Below are 24,741 nucleotides of genomic sequence, written 5' to 3'. Positions count from 1 at the left end.
AGTCTCAAAGTCTTGAGACTTTCAAGACCTTCAAAGTGTAGACGCACCCTCACCCAGCATGGTGATTCGTTTCTTTTGTTTCTAACTCAGAGTGCTAAGAGTGGCTTTGATGATTTTATCTGAAATTGGAACCTTCTCCACCCACCTTATTATCTATTCATATGACTGCCATGGCTGAGTGTTCTCACAATGTCACCAAATAGACCCCATGCAAGTGTCAGGGTGGCGGAGGGGTTAAGGGGCTTGACTTTGGATAGAGACCTGGGTCAGGTGTCAGGCCTTTCGCGTTCTTAATCTCAGAGTCAGTCTTCTCATCTGTGAGATGGGGAGAGTCCTTTCCCTGGGCACTGCAGTGATTTGAGGGCTAAATGAGGTCATGCTTCTGAGCGGCTTGGCACATAACGAGTGCTCAACAAAATGGCAGCTGTGGGAGAGGTGAGCAGTGCAAGCTTGGCACAAGGTGAGTGGTTAATGAATGCTGGTTTATGTTATCTTCTAATTCTCATAGTTGTTGCAAAACAGTTTTTAGTCTCTGTAGCAATAGATTATAAGCACTAAGTGGAGAAGGCTGATGTCTGAGTATCCTGTTTGGTGCTGTGACCAGATATAAGGGGTTTAAAATATACTAGCATGTATTTATCCCAATATTATAAACAACAACATTGACTATTTTTATGAAAATAATTGGGCATTGGTTAGTGGAGTTGACCAAAAAAAAAGGATGATAACCAATGGAGTAGGGAATTATAATTGGAACTGAGGAAATGCTGATTAAAAATAAGCTTATTTAAAAAAATAATTGGAGGAAATTCCCTGGCGATCCAGTGGGTAGGACTCTGCTCACTCTCTGCTGAGTGCCTGGGTTTAGTCTTTGGGGAACTGAGATCCCGCAAGCCTCACAGCATGGCTTAAAAAATAGACATATGGAATTAATTTATTAAGTGGATCAAAGCCTTTTTGAGATGATCTTTTTTGGGTTTTCCTGGTGGCATTGCAGGTAAAGAATCTGCCTGCAATGCAAGAGATGCGGGTTCTATCCGAAGGTCAGGAAGATCCCCTGGAGAAGGGAATGGCTACCCACTCTAGTATTCTTGCCTGGAGAATCCCATGGACAGAGGAGTCTGGTGGGCTACAGTCTATGGAGTCACAGAGAGTTGGACACAACTGAACGACTGACACTTTCTGCTCTTTGGATGCTTGAAGTGTGTCTGTCCTGTAGCAACGGTCTCAGCTGCTGATCTTCCCAGCCCTCCTGTTGGAGCCAGAATGGCACCTTCATATTCAGGCAGCATCTGGGTCCCTTTGGGATTTCTTTCCGCTTCATTTCAGGATGCAGAGAATATAGTCACAATGCATCTCTGGGTTTATGCTCAAAGTTTCAGAGCCACCGAAGAGGCCAACGTGTGGAAATCAAAAGAACCCAGGACAGTGCCAGCTTTGATCTCATATTAAAATCTGGGGGCCAGGGTGCCAGCTTTGATCTCATATTAAAATCTGGGGGCCAGGGCTGCTTCAGCAGGATGGGGACCATCTTTTTCAAGCACCAAAACGAGACATGGGACAGCATGGTGCAGCAGACTGAGGACATGGGGGATGGAATTGGCTACACGTGGGTTCCAGCCCTGGCCTTGGCTCTGTTCTTTTGTGACATTGGGCAAGTTGCTTGACTTCTTTTAGCCTCAATTTCTTTATCTGCCAAATGGGATCAGGCATTTTATACTTGCTCCATACTTGGTTTAACAGTAGAGAGACAAAGGCTCTGTTCTTGTGTACTGACATGCTTGTAGGGAAGAGATAGCAGTTAAAGAAGGTAACTGCAAATAGTAGTCAGTGTTTGAAGAAAATAAGAACAGCTTAATGAAATAAAGATTAGGGACACTTATTTAGGAGAGGGGGTGACTTTTGAGCTGAGAACTAAATGATGAGACATGCCAGCCCCATGGTGATATGTGCACAGACACTCGCTGGAGGGTGGGTCCAGATTGCAGCACGTTTGAGGAACCACAGGGAGGTTGATAAGGCTGGAGCACAGAACAGGGGAGAGTATTGTAATTTGGGGAGGGAGATGGAACCAGATAAATTGAGACTGAGATGAACAGTTTAGAGTGTAAGCTAAGCCTGGGGTTCACTGGGGCCTTTGGGCCTGGGAGTGATGGGACAGGTTCATGACTAGGACAGGTCTGCGAGAGCTGGACTTTCGAAAGAGGATACGGGTGGGGTGAGAGTAAGTGCAGATCCACTTGGGCGGGTGTGGGGGGAGTAGCCCTGAGCTAGGTGGCGGTAGCAAGTGGTCAGAGTTGGCCTGTGTTGGAGAGCTGAGGGTGGGAGGGTGAGGAGGAGGGGTAGGTGGGAATCAAAGGTGGTCCCTGGGCTGGGGCCCTAGCAACTGGGTAAATATTGGTACCTTTTAGCAATGACTGGGAAAATTGGGCAATGCAGGTTTTATGGAAAAGAGAGCTTGGTGGATCGTGAGATTCCTCTGAGACAACTCAGCCTAGCTCACCATCAGGCAGGTATGCTGAGTAGGCAGAAACCTGCAAGCTCAGGTGAGAGGTCAGGGCTGAGGTCTTAGAGAGTTATGGCCTGTGGATTGTGTTTAAGACCACATGTCCAGGAGGTCACCTGGAGAAAGGGTGGACAGAGGCAGAGTGAGGAGGGTTTGACCAGATCTGGGGACTGGCCAACAGAAAGAGCAGAAAAAGGAGGTAGCAGCAATAAAGGGGCCTGAGGAGGAGAATGTTAGGTTCAGGGAGGCAGAGTGAGGCCCGGGCTCCTAAGGGGAGGTGGTCAGCTGTGCTGAAGGCTGCTCAGAGCTCCAGGGAGATAACCACAGAGCCTGATGGTTGTTGAAGGCCTGAGGGCAGAAACCTCAGCTTCAGCACAAGGGGGCAGCATGGAGCAGAGAGAGTGTGTGTGTGGCGGGGTGGGGGTGGGGGGCGGAACCTAGTCAGTACCTGCTTGCGGCTTGGAGTTTTGTTTGAAGCAGCAGAGAAATGAAGGGATGTGAGATTAAGATGGGGTTTGTGTTTTTTGTTTTGTTTTGTTTTGTTTTCCAATTTTTTTTGGCCGAACTCCACAGCATGTGGGATCTTAGCTCCCTGACCAGGCATCGAACCTGTGTGCCCCCGGCAATGGATGTGCGGACTCTTAACCACTGGACCAGGGAAATCCCTGCTTTTCTTTTTTAAGATGGCAGCTCTTACAGCTTATTTATACAGTGATGGTAATAATCCAACTCAGAAGGGAAATTGATAACTTTGCAGCCGGGAGAATTACAGTAGAGAGTATTGGCTTCCTGTGAGGTGCTTTGATCTGAACATAAACGAAGGCAACGCTGTACCCAAGGCAGAATAGAAAGTTCTGGTAAATGGGGCATGCAGGGAGGTGAAAACGGAGCTCATCTTAGTGCTTGTTTTCCTGTGCAAGTAAGTCAAGTCATCTGCTGAGAGGGTTGGGGGACACGGGGTTGCAGGCTGAAGAGAGGTGTGAAATAGGCCTCTTGGGTAGTGCTGAGTGCTTATTCCAGGCCCTGCGTTTAATTAAGGTAGACACCGTTTCAGTAATTGTCCAGCTGCCTGGTACCCAGGGCCCTGGAGCTGGGATTGCTTCCTTTGCTGTGCGGTGGGCACTGGTTCCAGTATGTCCACCAGATGGCGCAAGTGGGGCATTACTGAAAGCTCGGCCTTTTTCTGAAAGGCTTTTTGAGGCAGAATCCATCGTTTTTTGGTTTTCCTCTCTTATTTCTCAAACTTGAGTAGTAAATAGAGTACTTTTAAGGAAATAAAATTCTCACAGATTCCTGTAGTTAATTTAAATTATTTTATTACAGTTTTAAATTTTATTTATTATTTATTTATTATAGTGCAAATTAAAAAAAAAAATGTTCACTCCTTAAACTGGTAGATGTTCCACAACTATCAAGTTGAAAAAGATTTACAAAGTAGATTTAAAAAGTCAAAAATCCAAATTACCAACCTTTACTAAGCTTTACTAACTTAACAATGACAGTCTTTTGCTGAAAATAAAGAGCAACGTGCAATGTGACTGTAGTAAGTACTGCATTCGGTGGACTTCGTCATGTGTGTCAAGACATGACAATTCTTTCACCCTCTTTTTCTGTTAAAAATCACTGCAGGATCACCCCTTGCTTTCAGGTCATTCTGTCTTTTCATTGCTGGAATGCCTCATCTTCCCATTGTCTGGATTTTACCTGAAGATGATAAAAGCTGTGACAAGAAGCACCAACTTGGTTTTGGCATAAAGCAGGTGTGGGGCTGAAGTTGGTTACAAGGTAGTCAGCTAGATAATCTAGAATATGCATATATTAATGCTTCAGATTTTCATGACAAGGAAAGCATACAGTTGAAAATACAGTGAAAATGAACCAAAGACCTCAGGTGCTTTTCAGTGTTGATGTAGCTGAACACTGTTATTTTGAGGACTGTACACATATTTCATACTGTTCATGGGGTTCTCAAGGCAAGAATACTGAAGTGGTTTGCCATTCCCTTCTCCAGTGGACCACATTCTGTCAGACCATGACCCGCCCATCTTGGGTGGCCCCACATGGCATGGCTTAGTTTCATTGAGTTAGACAAGGCTGTGGTCCTAGTGTGATTAGATTGACTAGTCTTCTGTGATTATGGTTTCAGTGTCTGCCCTCTGATGCCCTCTTGCAACACCTACCGTCTTACTTGGGTTTCTCTTACCTTGGACGTGGGGTATCTCTTCATGGCTGCTCCAGCAAAGCGCAGCCGCTGCTCCTTACCTTGGATGAGGGGTATCTCCTCACCGCCACCCCTCCTGACCTTGAACATGGAGTAGCTCCTCTCGGCCCTCCTGTGCCCGAAAAGCCACCACTCCTTGGACGTGGGGTACCTCCTTCCAGCCGCCATCCCTGACCTTGGGAGTGGGGTAGCTCCTCTAGGCTGCTCTGGTGCCGTCGCAGCCTAGCGCACTCTGTCACTATGATGCTGTGAAAGTGCTGCACTCAATATGTCAGCAAATTTGGAAGACTCAACAGTGGCCACAGGACTGGAAAAGGTCAGTTTTCATTCCAATCCCAAAGAAAGGCAATGCCGAAGAATGCTTAAACTACCACACAATTGCACTCATCTCACACGCTAGTAAAGTAATGCTCAAAATTCTCCAAGCCAGGCTTCAGCAATATGTGAACCGTGAACTTCCAGATGTTCAAGCTGGTTGTAGAAAAGGCAGAGGAACCAGAGATAAAATTGCCAACATCTGCTGGATCATCGAAAAAGGAAGAGAGTTCCAGAAAAACATCTATTTCTGCTTTATTGACTATACCAAAGCCTTTGACTGTGTAGATCATAATAAACTGTGGAAAATTCTGAAAGAGATGGGAATACTGGATCACCTGACATGCCTCTTGAGAAATCTGTATGCAGGTCAGGAATCAACAGTTAGAAGTGGACATGGAACAACAGACTGGTTCCAAATAGGAAAAGGAATATGTCAAGGCTGTATATTGTCACCCTGCTTATTTAACTTACACGCAGAGTACATCATGAGAAACGCTGGGCTGGAAGAAGCACAAGCTGGAATCAAGATTGCTGGGAGAGATAACAATAACCTCAGATATGCAGATGACACCACCCTTATGGCAGAAAGTGAGGAGGAACTAAAAAGCCTGTTGATGAAAGTGAAAGAGGAGAGTGAAAAAGTTGGCTTAAAGCTCAACATTCAGAAAACTAAGATCATGACATCTGGTCCCATCACTTCATGGGAAATAGATGGGGAAACAGTGGAAACAGTGTCAGACTTTATTTTTCTGGGCTCCCAAATCACTGCAGATGGTGATTGCAGCCATGAAATTAAAAGACGCTTACTCCTTGGAAGGAAATTTATGACCAACCTAGGTAGCATATTCAAAAGCAGAGACATTACTTTGCCAACAAAGGTCCGTCTAGTCAAGGCTATGGTTTTTCCAGTGGTCATGTATGGATGTGAGAGTTGGACTGTGAAGAAAGCTGAGTGCCGAAGAATTGATGCTTTTGAACTGTGGCGTTGGAGAAGACTCTTGAGAGAGTCCCTTGGATTGCAAAGAGATCCAACCAGTCCATTCTGAAGGAGATCAGTCCTGGGTGTTCATTGGAAGGACTGATGCTAAAGCTGAAACTCCAATACTTTGGCCACCTCGTGCAAAGAGTTGACTCATTGGAAAAGACTCTGATGCTGGGAGGGATTGGGGGCAAGAGGAGAAGGGGACGACAGAGGATGAGATGGCTGGATGGCATCACTCATCGATGGACATGAGTTTGAGTGAACTCTGGAAGTTGGTGATGGACAGCGAGGCCTGGCATGCTGCAATTCATGGGGTCGCAAAGAGTTGGACACGACTGAGCAACTGAATTGAACTGTACACATATTAAAAACTATATATATATATATATGAAGTCTAGAAATTATATCCTATTTAATAAAGTTTTGATACACTTTGATAAAATATTAGGCAAAATCGTGGTGGTAGAGCCAGAAGGCACTAACTGGGCTCTTGAAGTGCATTTAAGGATGCTTTTTTTTATTAACCACTGTGATTTCATGTTTTGAGGCATAAAGAAAACAGCTCTGGAAAAGCACTTCTGCAGTTTATAGCAGGGTCACCCAGGTGAATGTAACTACAGAAAGCCATTGAAGAGCTCAGGAGTCTGTCCTGACCCCTGGGTCTCTGATTTATGTGACATTCCCTGGATCACTGACAGTCGTTGCAGGGTAGTGCTACCTCTTCTGGTTTTACTACTTCAGGATCTTATTGTGAGTTTATTTGTTAATTGTTTTTCTTTCTCTTTCTTCTTTTTATAAAAGTTTGTAAGTTTTATTTATTTTTTAATTTAGTTTTTATTTTATATTGGAGTATATAGTTGCTTCCCTGGTAGCTCAGATGATTAAAGTATCTGATTATAATGCAGGAGACCTGGGTTCGATCCCTGGTCCTGGAATATCCCCTGGAGAAGAGAATGGCTGCCTACTCCAGTATTCTTGCCTGGAGAATCCCATGAACAGAGGAACCTGACGGGATATGGTCTATGGGGTCGCAAAGATTGGGCATGACCTAGTGGTTAGCACTTTTCATAGCTAATTTACAGCGTTGTGATAGTCCCCAGTGAACCCTGCACCCCGCTTCATTCGACATCCTGCAGAGAGGCAGAGTGACCCGTCAAGATCTTGACAACTTGTTAGTGGGGGATCCTGGTCTGAGAGCTCTGATCTGCTCTGCAGCAGTTCTCAAGGTTCCTGACCTTAGGACCTTTGACATTCCTAAAAAGCTTGGTGAACTCAAAGAGCTTTTATATTAATATTTCTGAGTTGTATCTACTGATTGGTAGTATATTAAAAATGGAAACATTTAAAATAGTACTTATATTAACAAATGCCATTTTTAATGAAAAGTAATAAATTTCCCAAACAAAAAACTTAGAATGGCACTGGGTTTTTTTTTGTTTGTTTTTTTTTTAGTTTTTTGCAGATCTCTTACTAAACATAAAAGACAACAGTTGGTTTCTCACATCTGCTGCAGGCCTTCTGTCTGCTGCAGTTAGATTGTTTCAGTTGAAATATATGAAGCAAATCCAGCCTTGTCCCTCCAGACAAGGTTCCTGTCCGTTTAACAGCTAAAAAATCCATGGCGTGAAGTTACGACCAGAGTACCTTTATCACGGGGCTTGTGCTGGGAATTAAATGAGATCATGTGAAAGTAGAGTGAAAAGTCAATAGAATATCTGGAAAAAATTAGACCCTGACAAATTAGACCATGAATGTTATGGCCGTGGGGACAGGCCTAAAAGGAGTAGGTGAAGCAGGACCTGGGGGAGAAAGGAAAGAAGTGACTGCAGACAGCACTGGTGTAACCTGGGACTTTGAAACTAGCATTGTGCCTTCCGAGGGGGGGATCATGGAGGAGCTGAGGGAAAGAATTCCTTCCTTCATCTCCAGCACAGTCACTGGACTTGACTCTCCTCAGTGGTACGCTTCTCAGAGTTACGAATTCAGAGCAAGTAAAACTCTCCCTCAACAGCAGGTTGCACGAGTGCCCCCATGGGACAAATTTGGTTCTGTTCAGCAGTGGTACATCTGATACAACTGGTAATTCTTACAATGTGGGGACTGAATTGTAGAAAGGCAAAAGGAAAGATAAAATTATGTATTTGGATTAAGCATAAATCCATTGCAAGCAATTGCAAAAGCCAAAGTTGGTGGGGGGGGGGGAGTCTCTAACTGCTTCTTGCAAAACCCATATATAATTAGTTTCTTTCTTCAACCTTCCCCACCTCTTCTAAAGGAAGGCGATTTTATTTCTTGCTCAATCTGGTCACACATTGCCACTCTGAGTTACTATCCCCAGTGATGCAGAGGCCCACGGACAGTCCAGTAGCGGAACGCTTGGTCCAGCATGCTTTTAGGTGAGTGAGTGGCTCCTCTGAACCATCTAAGGAGGGTCAACAGTGCTGGGTTCTCAAGATTCACCAAGCTATCTGGATGGCCAGTCTCTGTTCAGAAGTCAGAAATGGTTTTTTGGGGGGCTAACCCACTGGCCTCTAAATGTTATATCTGTCTTCTCCCCGGAGTTTGTCAGAGGAGGTGAACATCCAGATAGTTAGGGGATGGATGGGAGTATCCAGGTCCATCCTTGGACCTGGGGAAAAGACTACTTTGGCATACATGCCCATGAAGATCTTTAACTCAGGATGAAAAAGGTGTACCTCTAAGTAATAAAGGGCGTTTTCTTGGTAGAGTTGCTGTGTTTCCTTTCAGAACCCCTCACAATTTTAGTTCCCTTTCTATCTCCTAGAGGCAGTTAAACTAAGCAGGTTGGGCCTCCTTTGCAGCCCCCCGTTTCTTCCAGACTGTTAGCCAAAACGTGCAGCAGCTTGCACATTGAGGGGAGCTGGGGGATTTGAGTGAAAGGCTTTCTATGGAAATCGTGTCGCTTCATGGTCCGCTGGAGTTATTGGGGCCGCCCCGTAGAGTCTGTGTGTCTAACGCTCAGCTCTGTCAACACGGGTAGGCTGCAGTCATCACGTTAAGCCATAATCCTACATGTAAAGTATGTGCTCAGTCTCTCCTGCAGGCACGCAGGACAGCAGCCTCATCTGACCAGGGTGACCCATGAATGATTCTGAGATCACTTGGAAAAATGAACCTGTAAGGAAAGTGAAATGGGCATTTCAAAGGTACTATTTAGAAAGCATTCTTGAGCCTATTGGTTTTCAGCTCAAAATAGATTTAAATGACAACTCTGACTATGCTCTTAGGGTTTTCATTTCTGGTGCTAATAAAGCACACAGTCTCACCAGAGAGTCTCCTCTGGTAAAGATGCTCTTTCCAAAAACAGATCTCTCTCCATCTATCTGACTTCTAAAAATGACGGGAATATAAGATGGCTTTATATTTTTAATGCAGCAGCTTTGTAATTGTGAGCAATTGCACTATTGGGAACCAGAAATGGTAGTTATCGTATGATCTCCCTGACTATTTATTTTTTGAGTGGGGAAAGAGGTAATATTCTAAAAAGGAATGTGTTCTCTTTTTTTCTACTCAATTTTTATTCTTTGTTCCCTTTCCCTCACCACCTACTTTGCTCTTATCTACTTTTAAAATCCCTTTTCCACACTCTGATTTTTTCCCCATTTATTTATAGTTTATATCCTACTTATTTATACAAAATATGTGAGGTTGCTTACAATATTATAACTCATAAATCAGGAGAGTGAAGACAAAAAAATTTGGGAGAGAGCGTTGTAGTAGGAAGCTGAGATATTGATCACAGTTGAGCACCAAGTTTGAATGTAAGGCTCCTTGGGGCAAAAACAGATGTGTGTCCACTTTAAGTCCCCTCTTTTTTTTTTTAGGTATAATTGCTTTATGATCTTATATGAGTTTCAAGTGTTCAACATAGTGATTTAAAATTTTTATAGCTTATACTCCATTTATTGTTGTTATAAAATACTGGCTATTATATCCTATGCTTTGCAGTATATCCTTGTAGCTTACTTATTTTTTGCATGGTGATTTGTACCTCTTAATCCCCTCCTTCTGTCTTGCCCCTGCCCCTTCCCTCCCTCCACTGACAATTGCTAATTTGTTCTCTATATCTGTGCGTGTGTTTCTTTTCTGTTGTGTTCACTAGTTTCTGTTTTTTAGACTCCACGTATAAATGATAGCATTACAGTGTTTGTCTTTCTGTCCGACTTACTTGATTTAATAATGCTCTCCCAGTCCATCATCCATGTTGTTGCAAATGGCAAAACTTCATTCTTGTTGATGGCCAAGTAGCATTCCATTATATATCTACATGAAGTTTTTAGAATCAAAAGAGCAGTTGGGTTTTTCTTAGTGACTGTCACATTTCCTGTGCCTGGCACTTCCCGTGTATTCCTTAAGGATGAGGCTGTACTAAGCTCTCCTGTCACCCACTCCCCACCCCACAAGCACCATGATCTCTGCACAAAACCCACAGGCAGGACCCCAGACAGACCGGGGCTTCCAGCTGGTGTGAGGAGGTTGAGACTTTTGTTTCTTGCTGAAAGTAGAGTTCACTGGAGTTGGTCCGAAGGCTGACGAAGGCCTTCTGAGTCAGAACTGGTCACATTTCATCCTGGAGACTCGACAGTGATCAGATGAACATCTAGTGGGACGTGGAGTGACATCAGAGAGGGCCTACTGCGTAACTTCATCGCCCTGGGGAGACAAAACAGTGCCTTTCAGGACTGGGAGTCTCTTGCCTTGAGAGAGCTTGGCTTGAGGGGGTGTGTCTGACCTGCCTGGATGTCTTCAAGTGCTGGCAAGTGAGAATTGGTGTTTGAGTTCCCCCAAGGAATGAGAAAATGAATTCTCTTTCTCCAAATATCTGTCATTTCAATAGGCACTGACTTTTGGAAGACACTGTGAAAAGTGAAAGTGAAAGTGTTAGTCGCTCAATCATGTCCAACTCTTTGTGACCCGGCAGACTGTAGCCCACCAGGCTCCTCTGTCCATGAAATTCTCTAGGCAAGAATACTGGAGCGGGTAGCGCATTCCCTTCTCCAGACGATCTTCCCAACCCAGGGACTGAACCTGGGTCTTCCACACTGTAGGCAGATTCTTTAGCATCTGAGTCATTAGGGAAGAGACTATTGTCTTGGAGCAAAAGCACGAAGTAGGAGGCTGTGCTGTCCAGTAGGCTCACTGCTCAGCACACAGGTGGCTTCTGAGCACTTGACTTGTGGCCAAGCCCACCCTAAGATGTATGGAAAGTGCAAAAACACACCAGTTGACAAACACTGGCAAAAAAGACTGTGAACTATCTCAGTAGTAACATTTTAATGTAAAACATCTCAATCTCTAATAATTACTTACGTGGCCACCTGAACATGTATTCATAAAATTAAATGTGTGGCTCACATGGTATTTCTGTTGGGACAGCTCTGGTCTAAATATCTAAAATTAAAACTTTTTTTTCCCCCCTAAAGAGTGAATTTCTATTGTGTTCTCTAACTCCTATGTTCTTTCTCTCTCTGATTCTCTTTCAACAGATATGACTCTCCACGTAGCATGTCAAGGACTACATTAATCACCAGTTCCGTTATTTTTCTCCCTTCTACACTTTCCATTTTCTTTTACACTTGCTTACCCCAGCCATCTGCAGTACACCAGTTTCAGATATTTGAGCTGTATAGAGTTTCTGTGTACAGATGCGTGCTTGGACTTTTCTCAAGAAATCTGAAGGGAACGCTGACAGAAGACCCACTTAATCCTGGGACCCGTTTCTCTGGCCTTGGGCCTGGGGCACTGGGTGGTCCCTGGGTGGTTCTTGAAGACTCGTTTCTCGGCAGCCATGTCCCAGCAAACACCACTCCCTGAGGGGGAACAACCAAGTGCCGTGGAGGTGGGGACTCCCGCTCCACCACCACAACTGTCTGGTTTCCTGTAAAATAAACACATTACTTTATATTTTTAGGGAACACAAAAATGCTGCTATAGGGTTTAAATTTTTCATTCTGAACACTTTTCCAAAACAAGTCACCCCAAAGATGCATTTTGAATACCCTGGTCACATCTTTGGATCTGTAAAATACACCTTTTAGTATGGAACCCTTTAAAATGCAAAGCATATTTGTTCAAGGCAGAAAAACAATCTGACAGTAGCAATGTAGACAGGGTTCATTCAGACACATCTATGTAAATGGAAAAAGTCATAGCATTCACCTCTGAGCTGCTTGTTACTGAACCTGCAGTGACTAGTCTCAGCCAGCCCAGGTAAAACATCATTCCTTCAGACGTGTTGAAAATACTGCAAAGTTGGATGAGTGGAAATGGGGCTGCCTCCCTCCTCACTTCCTCCTCCCTGAACACAGGAGCTCGCTTAGGGGATGGCCTCTTCTCTAGGGAACCATTGTAAGCTTGGTGGGGATACTGCTGATGAAATCCAGGATCGTTCCAGCAGTTGAAAAAGAAGCCCTAGAGGGAAAGTGACATATTTTTGTGCCTATGAATGTTGTTGTATTAATCCATCCTTACTGACTGTTCAGGTGAGTTCTCTTTTTGGCAGCAAATAGATAGGTTTCTCTTAGGCAGAATTTGAAGAAATCAGTGTGGGTGGATTTTTCAGTTCAGCTGTTGTTTCATTCAAATACATGACTCTAAAGCTGATTCAACTTTTATTTCTAGTTGTGCATATTAAAATGATCAATGTCCAAGTAGTAAATTTTCCAGGGAAACTGACAAGGATTCACTTCAGTTAGTCTCATGTGCTGCTACTTGTTTGGGTAAATCTGAGGGTTAAGTCAACGATGACCAAACCCACCTCATTGAAAGAACTCATCCTATGCTTGTGCCGACCTGGGATGAGTGAGCTGGTTCTAGCCCTGCTGTTTTCCCCATTGGAATGAAATTATGCCGGGAGAGACATGGCGCTTTCTCATTGCTGGTGGGTGGGAGATAGTTCGTGTGTGTGTGCGCGCATGCATATGTATAAAAAGCACTAAAGAGCGAATTGATTTTCAAACTTCTTGTGTAAAATTTCTCTAACCAAGCAAAGCTTCTTTGACTTAATTTATTTGTTAAATGTTGCACTTTATGTGTGTTTTGTTTTGAGGGGCAGGTAGTAAGGCAAGAGAAGAGGATGAATTCCACTGAAGTATTTATTTCATAAGAATGACAGGTTTGCATTCATTTACATTTTTAAAGCTTCTTGTTTGATTTTTTTTTAACATTGTTGATAGTGCTTCAGTGCTATTTGCCGTCTGACAGAAAGATCCTTGTACAGCAGGTTAGACAAACCTTATCAGATAATAAATAACATATGCCATAGATTATAACCTTGCTGTTAATATGGTTGCCTCTGATTTTAGAAGCTAAAATTGGTCCTTAAGAGGATTGCCAGTTAATAAACTGTCATAATCACTGTTGTGGTTATGCTGTCTTACGCAACTGTATAACTCTGCGTTTGGAAATTGAGCAAAGGTGAGGAATTCTTCCTTTTGGATTTTCTTGGTAATAGATTATTTTAGATTCTTTACAAAGTCATTTTTCCCTGGTCACCCCCTTTCTAATTCTAAAGGTGTCTTTGACCTGTTGATGTTTCTAAAAGAAACATTCACTTGTAGTTCCATGTTTCTTGACCTCTGTCAGGGATTCACGAAATTCAGTTCACTTTTATTCATAGAGAAAGTTGGCTTTGATGTCTCTTAAAGATGATTCTGCTAGTTGCTGATCAGCCAGTCAGTTCACCTAGCTTCAGTCTTTCAGGACCTCTAAACTAACTTTCCTACCCTGTGACTAAAAGGCAGATCATTGGAATGGATTATGCAGTATAATCAAATGAATCCCTAAATGTTACTTTGCTTAATAAGGTAATATCAGGACGATATACTTTATAGAATCACTTTTGTTAAAAGCCACATTTATGCAATTTTCACTTTCTTAGACTACCATTCTTTACATTTGTACTCCAGATGTGAAAACTACGTTTGTGAATGGCTGAGCCTATGATGATATGTTTTGGTTGTATGCTGCTTTTTGCTAGAGTGTGTGTATGTGTGTGTGTGTGTTTCTCCTCTATGAATAATTTTATATTTCAAGCTAATTCTTGAAAGTTTACTCTTTGATGCTAAAAGGGAATAACCAGATGATTTCTACAGATAATCTCTCCCTGCAGGATGGTGGATTGTTGAATTAGAGGAATGCTGTTTGAGATATCAACATTTATGATTGGAGACAAAAATATATTAATGCCAAGTAGGTTTTTGTCAGTTACTGGAGAATTCTGTATAAATGCATCATCTCTTCCAATGCTGTACAATTTGCCTTGTGGAATGGCAGGTAGTAGGGAAAACAATAAGTGTGGATTAAGACTTTAAAGGAAATAGTATTATATGATTAAGAAAATTAGAATTTGTAGAAATATTGGGATAAATGAAGTAAAAAGGACTGTCTAGAATGTAGCATCCATCTAGAGAGTTTTTGAAGCCCTACTTTCACAGGGGGAAGTGATTTTCCTGTCCAAAGGCCAGACTAAGCCATCTCCAAGACTCACGGGGAGATTATCACTTCTATTTTCCTGGAGGAATAACTGAAAGCAAATAAAAATTCTCAACAGTCTCCTTTTGAAGTGTATTTTTTAAGCCGGGCAGAAAACATTTAGACTCTGCCTTTATGACCCAGTAGGGAAGTTGTTTGTTGGCAGGGGGTAGGAGGTGTAGGGGATTGGGGTAAGATTTCACTTCTAAGTTGTCTCACACTGCATATCTTAAGCAAGCTATGGGAACCGTCATAGTCTAAAATGCCTTCACTGAACATTAACAGCTTAGACTTTTTAAAAAATCCTGAATAAGGTCAAGGTAACAGCCGAAGGAAGCACCATTCCGTGAAGTCTGCTTACATATTTACAAATCTGTTCATCAGTTTAAATACTTTTCACTGTGTGTGGATATAAGGGGAATAGGGCAATTCTGTAGAATTATCCATGTCTAGTTTGTAAAGTATGTTGTGTGTACTGCAGATGTGTGTTCTCTGGGCTTTATGTATTTGTACAGTAGCTTTCATTAAAAAAAAAAAAAAACTTGTGGATGAATTTGTTTTGGTGGTGTGAGGGGGAGAATGGCAGTTTGTATCGAGTTATGATGCTGTAATATAGTACATGTAACAAAAGAGCTGGAAGTAACCCTCCCCTGGCCCATGGACAATTTTGGTTATCTTCTAGGTTCTAAAATGAAGATCTATGGATACTCTGGCAGACTGCATGTTGTATAATTTGAAAAATACTAAAAGTGGAAATAAAATTGAATTAAACTTTGGCTGGTCTGTTTTTTCTTATCTGAGTCATCTTAAAGGCACTCTCCTTGCAGTCCTCAATGCCAGTGTGAGGATGGGCCATTTTCTGGCCTCGAAGGAGTTCATTTCAGGGAGCAGGGCTCGAATTCAAAGCCTGAGCAAAGTCAACCTTTACCTCTTTGTCTTTTGCTTTGCTTGAATGTCTGTTTTTAAATTTTTCCTTCATTGAGGATCCAAGAAAACCTGACCTTTGTTTCTTCAGCACTGAAAAGACGGCCACTGATGTCAGTAAGTATCTTAACTTTTTAAAAAGTATGATGAGTTGGTGCGATAGACCAATGTATTAGCTGAATTTCTGAATTTTTTCTTGTCCAAGAAAGGATTTGTTCTAATAATATATTTTACTTCATGGGCATTCTTCAACTAATGCATTGGAGCTCTGCATACATTGAAAGGTTATTGGCATCTTCTGACAATTGTTGAGGTGTTTGAATTCCTGTTTTAACCTACTGATTATTACTGTTTTGTTTATTTGGCTATGCTGGGTCTTAGTTGTCACATGTGGGATCTAGTTCTCTCACTGGGAATCAAACTCAGGTCCCCTGCTTTGGGAGCGTGGAGTCTTAGCTGCTGGACCATAAGGGAAGTCCCAGGTGGAATCTTTAGTTGCAACATGTGAGGTATTTTAGTTACAGCATGAAGGTCTTTAATTGTGGTCTAAGGGATCTAGTTCCCTAACCAGGGATTGAACCTGGGCCCCCTGAATTGGGAACATGGAGTCTTAGCCACTGGACCACCAGGGACATCCCTAACTTACTGATTATTACTATTAATGTTACAGCTCTGAGATCTTGTGAGAGGATGCCAGAGTATGAAACCATTGGGGAATAACAACTGGCAGGACACAGGATTATTTCTATCTGCTTTCTTAGCACGGAGACTGCCCTACTTTGGGTCACTGACCTTCTGTGGCCGTGCGTGGCCTTGTGTATGTAAAAACCCTCATTCGTTCTTTGGTTAATGTTGCCTGAGAGCCAGCCAGTAAACTGCTTTTATCAATTGAAAGTGGAAAGGTGGATGTCAAATAAGGGCTTTATAGTAGAATTCAGGGCACTGCAAATGACATGCTTTTATGATGTCTTATCCATCTCCTTGAATTGGTCGTTCTCCAGAGAACTTGGAAGAGGCAGTTACAAGACTGTTAAAGGTAACTTAAATAGTAAAACTTCAAAAGTGGTAGATGAATATTTAGGCTGAAGCGCATTTATTTTAGATGGGAAAGCAGCCCCTCAAAAGGACCTGATTTATACAGCACATTTCAGTACCACTGGAGGCGACCTCTAGGTTCCAGGACCAGCGGCTCTGCAATACAGTAGGTCTGCATGAACCCCATCTGTTCCCTGGGCTCCTGCGAGCCATCCTCAAGGTTTCCTGTTCCATCGAGCTCTGAGCAGTGTTCAGGCTGTGCCTTGGAAATGCTACAGAGCTGAAGCGTCTGTGGGAGAATGTGGAGCGGAAGCTATCTGCCGAGGCAATTACTGGTGACGTGTGTATTGGCAGCTTTAATTCCAGCATTTGTGACAGGTTACATCTTGTGATTTGTCTTATGTACATAGTAAATTGAACAGGAGTGGGAGGCATCTCTCAGATGACACAACAGATGAAAAAAATGTGGGCTCACTTGACAAAAGGCATCCTGAGCCATGGGATTTTTACTTTCCCTTTGGTGTTTGGCGGTTCTTTAGCCAATCCCCAGAGCAAACACTGATTTCCGTGTGGTTAGTTGGGCTCAAAATCATAAAAGACTCGCAGGTAACCCCTGTGGGTCTTTCTACCTGACAATGCACCATGGATGCAAAGGTTGGAAACTCCCACCTGCTTCACTTCCCCAGTGCTGAAGGAGGTTCTGTTTGAAGCCCCCTCTATTTCTGTGTGTGCTCAGTCGTGTCTGCCTCTTTGCAACCCCATGGATTGTAGCCCGCCATGCTTTCCTGTCCATGGGATTTCCCAGGCAAGAATACTGGACTGGGTTGCCATTTCCTACTCCAGGGGTAGTAGGAAATTTCCTACTCTTCCCAACCCAGGGATTGAATCCACATCTCTTGCATCTCCTGCATTTGTCAGGTGGGTTCTTTACCAATTGCCAAGAACCTCTCTTTCCGGGACCCTCTAAACCTTCACCCCTACCCATGACCAGACTGCAAATCATTCTTGTAGGACAGCTTTTCAAAAAATTGTCCGATTCATTTTGATATTTGGCAAAACTAATACAGTTATGTAAACTTTAAAAATAAAATAAAATTAAAAAAAAAATGATACTTTACTCCTTCAGAATGTATACCTGAGATGAAGGAGATTGGCAAACTTGCCAATAACGTGTGCCAGTCCCAGAACCTCACTATGCTTGGAAAGCTGCAGTTGGTAGTGGATTAAGGTGAGAGACTCTCCTGGTGCTGTGCCAGATACTGTTTTAAGTGCTTTACATGTATTAATCCATCTAATCCCCCTAATAACCCCATGAGGTAGGCACCATTGTCTCCAGTGGGGAGGGCATGGGCACAGAGAGGTTAATTAACTTGCCCAAGGTCTCACAGCTGGGAGGAGAAGCAAGGATTGCAACCCAGGGGGACTGATCCTAAGAAGTGTACTCTCCACAGCTAAGTAATACTGTTAATTAAGTAATACTAAGTAATACGTTCTCAGAACAGTGCTCTGTGTGTGTGTGTGTGTGTGTAGTGAAAATCAGCAACCAGCCTCAGAAATCATTTTGTAAATAACTTATACAAAGTTTTCTTACTTGGCAACTTCCTGTGCTTTCTCCTTTCATGGGAATCTGAGATCTTACTGTTATTTGAATTACTTTAAGCAATCTAAAACATCTAGGAAAGGATTGTTGTTGTCTGGTCGCTAAGTTTGTGTCCGACTCTTTTCTAACCCATGAACTGTAGCCCGCCAGGCTCTTCTGTCCATGGGATTTCCCAGGCAGGAATCCTGGAGTGGGGTGCCGTTTCCTTCTCCAGGGAATCTTCCTGACACAGGGATTTAACCCCCATGTCCTACCTTGGCAGGTGGCTTCTTTATCACTGAGCCACTAAGCAATCGAAATAACGGAGATGCCTCTCTTGGAAGTGCAGCAGTCACTTGGGTCACGGTTTTCAAACTGTAGGTAGTAAGAATTTCACTTACCCATGTTGACTTTTCTCTTTAGGACGCTATCTCTGGTTGCATTTAAAAATATACGACCTATATCCCTTGACTTCTCAAGCTAAAAGAAGAGCAGGGTTCTCTTGTCCCAGCTGAGCCAGCTCAAGCAGAAGGCCTGAGGGGGCCCTGGGTAGGTTCCCTCATCCATAGATCTGTGTGAGGCCTCGAAGAAGGCTCTCAGGGACCCATGCTCATAATAGCTGCCCTGTACCTCACCTCCAGCCCTGTCATGATGATTAATAGGATCTCATTTTAGTGTTTTAAGTTTTAGAAAAGTAAACATGCCAATCATACCACACATGCAAATGCACATCCAACTACAGAAAGGAGCAGGAACAGAGGTAGTGGGGTCCCCCTGAAACCCTGTTTTATCACAGACTCCCTGTGCTTCTGTCTGAGGACGCCTCTCCTGGGTTCCTGCAGGGGTGGGAAGGGCCGGCCCAAGGCAGGTATGTCTAGGTCATGCGATGCTAATTCCTTCAGCCAGTGCCAACCTGGCTACCTGCTAACCAGACCCCAACCAGCAGCCCTGGTGTCCTCGCTAGCCTGCAATGCCCTCTTCTGAGCAAAATACCGCTGAAGCACGGGCCATCTGGCAGTGACGCTAGTCAGTCATGAAAGAAGGACGGACTTGGGACCTGGACCTGGCTCTACTTCCCAGGGAACCACTCTGGGATGTGGTCAGCCCATTTAACTGTGTAGCATCTCAACAACCTCATCTCCATACCTGAATTAGGGAGTTTTGTAGCCCACTGTCCTCCGTTCTTCAGTTTGTTGTGAGCATCAATGAGGAACTGTATGCAAGCATCTTACACAAATGCCACTCAAATATATGGGATTGTGACATTGAAATAAAATTCAAAAGGTAAATCTTTTTGGCTTTATTCAGTGATTCATGAATCAGGCAGCATCCAATCTAGCAGATAGAAGAAGCTCTAAGGAGATGTATGAAGTGAAAGACTTTTATAGGCAGAAGGTAACGGGAGCAGAGAGGCAAAAAGCAGGTTGGTTATTGCAAGGTCACTTTCCTTTAGGGGATGGCAGGGACATGTAAGGCAGATGACCTAATGAATGCTGGTCAGGTGATTCCCTATTGCCTGATTTAAGCTTCCATTTCTGGGAGAGCCAAAACTGAAATTAAGTCCCATTTTTGGTTTGGTGACATGGGACTTAAGAATAAGTGACTCCATCAGGGGCCTGTTGTCTTGTTTTTAATAGTTATTATCAAATACTTCCCAAGTGAAGGTATTTTTTCCTTGGACACCAGCTAAGCCTTCACCTAGCATCACAGATACTTTGAGCAGGAGAGAAGACTGTGAGATCCTGGGAATCATTGGATTCCACCAGTGAAATGGAATCTCACTGGAGCTGTCTGTTTAGGGTCCTTGCTTTTCCTACTGCTCCACCCTCTTTTTCTTTTGGGGAAAGTCTGCTCTTAGGCTATTTCATGGGGAGAGAACCTCCTGAGAACTGCAGTGAGTGGGGTTTGAGGCTAGTTTCTATCTCTGTGCCTGGTGGCTGTTCCGAGGACTCCTGTAAGTATGCCTCACTCAATGTCCTGACACTAGATCATGAGTCAAGTCTATTCAGACTCCCAGCAATTATAGCTAGTGCTAAGTGCCTACAACCCAGAAGCATCTTTGTAGGAGCAAAATACAGGAGCAGCTGCCACCTCCATGTGATGTACTCAGAGCCTGCTGCAAAAATGTGAGCATTCATTAAGTTTTCTGCTAAGATTTAAGTACCTACTTTGTACTCAGCATTGTTTTCAGAGCTGGAGAGGGGTGGTATATGACACAAAATCTTCATTTTCTTAGAGATACATTATAAACCAGTGAACAGCACTTTCTAAAATGATTTGGAACATTTAAATGCTATAAACAGAACAGGGTGCTGTGATACTACGTGGCTTGGGTGGTCGGGGACAGTTCCATGAATGAGGGAAGGAGCCAGCTTTGCAAAGATCTGGAGACAAATCCAAACAGAAGGAACAGTAAGTGCAAAGGTTCTGAAGCAGATTTTGCTTGGTGTGTTCATGGTACCAGAATTCTGATTTTACACTAAGAATTTTCTCCACATTGGTATTTTAGTTTCTCATTTAGCAAATTAAAAAGTATGTTTGTGTTGATTTCAGAAGTAAGAAGTAAATTTAGAATAATCAAGATCCTCTTGCTTGGTTTACAAATACAACAACAAAGGCATTTGGGCATTTTTGTAGCCAACGACTCTGTAAGCAGACCCATGCATTTGTGGTCCACGCTTCAGTGCTCTCTCTGAAACAAAGCCAAAGAGGGCAAGCTCATCCCCAGCTGATACGTTTTAGACAGCCAAGCAGATTCACACTGATCCACAGTCCTCCAGAGGTTACAAGACAATACTGAGGGACAAATATGAAAGAGCTGACTTGCTGCCCAGCCTCAGGGTCTAGCACAGGCCTGAGAGGCCAGCTGCGTCTTTGTACATTTCTCAGGGAAATGGCACAGCCACAGCCAGCCACGTGGGAAATTTTTCCTGCTTGCCTTGTATTTGAGAGGTGTGCTCAGCTCACTTTCGGAAGGTTATTTCAACTTTTTGCTACATCAGGACTTTGTGATTGGTGAACATCAAGACCCCAAAGACGTATGCATCCTTGGCTGCCCTTGGTAAGCACAGAGGGAAGCTCACCAGTCAGGATGAGAATATTCTGGGGTTTGTCTGATCCTTCTTGGGCTGACCTTTTTGGGCATTCCTGAAACATAGCCACTCTTGCTGCAGCTGCCGCCTGCCCTGTTCTTGCTTCAGACTCAGCACCTGCCAAGATTAGCCCCAAAAGAAGCATGTCCCCCGTGGGCCTCACACACCGAAATGGCACTAGACCTAAGTCCTCTGTTTCAGGGTCTGATTAGCCTGTGGCTTTAGAATATGGGACAAAACATCGACATTTTTGTAGGATGTCACTTGGGAGTGTTAGCTGAATAGCCTCAGCTGTTCAAATAGCAGTGCTAGATACGACTTGTGTGGAGGGGGTGTGCGGAGGGGGATGGCTGGACTGAGGGATGTGGGTGCTGGAGGGGGGTGTCCTGGCAAGACAGGTTTAGGCTCCTTTAAGATTTAACGAGCTAGCCCTCAGGTAGCTGCACATGTTATTTTCCTCGTGAAAGAAGAGGCTGTTTTGTTCGCTGAGTGCTCCTTGTGCAAAGCTGGGTTGTGCAGGGAGAAACATGTCTTTCCCTTGGTTTGGGTGGGGTGAGGGCTTGGCTGATTGGCAGATGCGGGCTGGAAGGTGATTCCAAGTGAGCTGATCCCTGGGGCTGCTTCTCACCTGAGAGATGAGAAGGTTGGATGCTATCAGTTTCCTAGGCTTACCGGTTTGTAAGTAGCACCTAACTGCTTATCCCACAACCTCTCGGCCCTCCTGAATCGGACTTCTCGGGGGCAGTGGTTTGCACCTTGAGCAGGCCTCCTGGTGAACCTCCTTCTCAAGGATCTCTGCCCTTTGAGGGGGCTCACAAGTCTTCCAGTCCTAAAACCTCTGGCTAAGTTTGGAAGACTGATTCCTAACTAGTCTTGAGACCCAAGGCTTATTTGCGAATATAAGGACAGTTGTGGATGCTCTCTTAAGGAAAAACTGTAAGACACAGAATACTGAGTCCAGGTTCAAGGTTTGTGATTCCTTGATGAATCCCCACTCTGAAGCCAACTGTGAAAAGAAAATCTAAGCACCTAACATCATGACCAGCACAGAGTAGCTGCTCACTGAAGGTTAGCTATTCTTTTCATGTCTCCAGCTTCTTCCTCTGATATACTAGTATTATCTTCATTTTATAGATGAGGAAACTGGAGCATAGTGAGATTCATAAACCATGACTGGATTTTAACCGAAATGGTCTGATTCCAGAACCAGTGAACTTACAATTCTGGGTTACCTAATAAACTGATTCTCAGATTTGCCTGCCTGAATCCATGGTTCTTTCTGATCCTAGTAATTCTGATCACTTCAACACCTCTCCCATGTTAGTTGTAATTAATCGAGCAGTTATTATGTGCCGGGAATTATCCTAGGTACTTTATATGCATTGTTTCATTGAAAAATGTGCACAGAAAATGGTGTGCCGTGTTAATGTACATACTGAGTGCTATGTAAAAGTAGGAAAAATTAGGAAGGTAAATATATTCCAAGGTTCAGAAAATTGGAATTATTTCCTCTTTGGATAGCTTCTCTTCCATTATACTATCAAAGATCTAGAGATGGAAAAGAACCTGAAGATTTCCTAGTTCGGATATCCTTTTCCTGGGGATCACAGCTATTTGCAAGGATTAATTTAGTTTAGATTCTCCAGGAGTCCATCAATGGTTTGGTCTTTATTTTCAGCACTATAATGGCTAACAGATATCAGCCGGCTCTCTTGGCACTGCCAGGCTAAGCACCATTTACTGAGCAGGTGCTTTGTGTGGCCCTGTGCTCATGTACTTCACGTACATTCCTTCCTTTAACCTCACAATGGTATCAGCCCGTCATATTTTGGATACCCCTTTCAAGTAAAGGACTTCAAGCAGAGAGCGTGTCTGATTTCATGCATACACATTTCCCAAGTAGGGAAATGCGTAACTGAGGAAGATGCTTAGGGCTCCTCAATAAGCCCAGAGGGGAGAGAGAGAGAACAGGAACACCAGAGCACAACTTGCTTTTACTTTCCTGATGATTCTCAGGTTAGCCCAGGTGGCATCACCTACCAGGTTGGCCCAGCCAAGATCACACACAGAGTGGGAGGATCCTAAATCTCAGGGGATCACACGCTCCACTGACTGAAACCAACATGCAAGAAGGGCTGGGTCCGTGTCACGTGGGTGAGACGCAGAGGGATTCCTGGGCTCAGCCTCACCTACTAGTGCCAGTGGCTGTCCCAGGGCTGTCCCCTTCACAGTCCCGGGAGGGACACCAGCCTCCCCACCCACCATGCAGGGAGGACAGCTGGGGGAGGGCACACTGGGTGGGGCATCCTCTGTGGCTTTTTTCTGGGTTGGCCTTGCCCAGTGCCAAGTGGCCAGCCAGGCCATACCACATCTTAAACACCCATCTGTGCAGGACTCACTGATGAAGGGACACGGGGTCCAGGCCTTGAGAGTGTTGAGCCTTTTGTTCCGGGGAGGGGTGGCCTTGACCTCATCTTAACTGTCTCCAGCTATGGTTTCTGAGGTTTAATGTGCAGTCATTGAAGAAGATAGAAATAGTTACAAGGAGGAATAGTCTCTATACAACTTTAAAGTTGTACAGTGTTTCCTGCAGTGGGCTTGAAATGGATTTCTTTAATGAGTCTGGAAATTAACATGTTAGTAGCAGCATCACACATCATCTCCTGTGTGTTTGTGTGTGAGAAGACTATTCATTTGTTCAATGAAACACTTAAGAAATATACCACACTCCTTCTATACTATTCTAACACATCTTTGTTTTTGAAACTGTCAGGGCCTCAGTAAATACAAATGGCTCAGGTTCACACCTGACCTTTGAGAAGCCAGGAGAGGCCATGGATTAGAGAACTCAGAGCAAACCCAAGCCCTATTTCTGCAGAAGGTCAAGACTTCCCATCCACAGGTCCTCCCACTCAGCTCTGCTATCAGCTGTGGGATGTCAGGTCAGCCGCCCAAACTCTGGGCTGTGCCTGAACAGGGTGGGGCTGGCAGGATAGCATTGTATGTCCGAGTTCCTCTGCCTGTAACATCTTCAGGAGGTAAAGATTTTCCAAAGGTGCCCCTAAGACCTTTGCAGACCTCCCACAAGTCAGCTTCTCGACTGGCACTGGGAGGGAGGTAAGCAGTACAGAGAGGATGGGTGGTCTGGAAGCCAGGCAGCTTGACTCTGGGCTCTCTGACAAAGTGGGAGGGGGGACGCTCGAGCGTCTGGCCTGGGGGGACCAGTAAGAGGCTGGTCACGCCTCAGTTATTCATCAGCCCTTAGCTGAGCACCTGCTCTGCCCTTGGTTTGTTCACCTGTAATGATTCATCAAGGACAGGAGAGTTTGCTGTCCCACCCGGGGCTTACAGTCTCCAGGTGGGGAGGACATCACTATCTGAATGACCTTATTTATAGTTTAAAGTCATTATTTTTAAAAGGATCATTTGAAGTGTGGATGGGAGGGCAGAACGGTTAGAAAAGGCCTTTCTGAGCTTTCCAGTTCTGAACTTGCCCTTGGCCCCATCAATTTCACCCGGAGGCTCTCGGTTCTTGATTTCTACAGCCCACAAAGAGAAGGACTGGCCTCTCCTTTTCCTGTTCAGGGGGTT

At 44.0% G+C, this 24,741-nt stretch overlaps 1 protein-coding gene across 1 annotated transcript in view; it reads left to right on the top strand.

The window, feature by feature from the left end:
* Positions 1 to 15,296, top strand: part of KIF5C (kinesin family member 5C) — a 159,461-nt gene extending 144,165 nt beyond the window's left edge. Inside the window, exon 26 of the mRNA XM_006054098.4 lies at positions 11,535 to 15,296. The gene's annotated coding sequence lies outside the window, so the exon portion shown is untranslated. The remainder of the gene's footprint in view (positions 1 to 11,534) is intronic.
* Positions 15,297 to 24,741: the final 9,445 nt, after the last annotated feature.

This window comes from Bubalus bubalis, chromosome 2 (assembly GCF_019923935.1).
Source record: "Bubalus bubalis isolate 160015118507 breed Murrah chromosome 2, NDDB_SH_1, whole genome shotgun sequence".
Taxonomy (NCBI): Eukaryota; Metazoa; Chordata; class Mammalia; order Artiodactyla; family Bovidae; genus Bubalus; species Bubalus bubalis.
The sequence above is the reverse complement of the archived record's forward strand: the minus strand, read 5'-3'. Positions and strand labels throughout refer to the sequence as shown.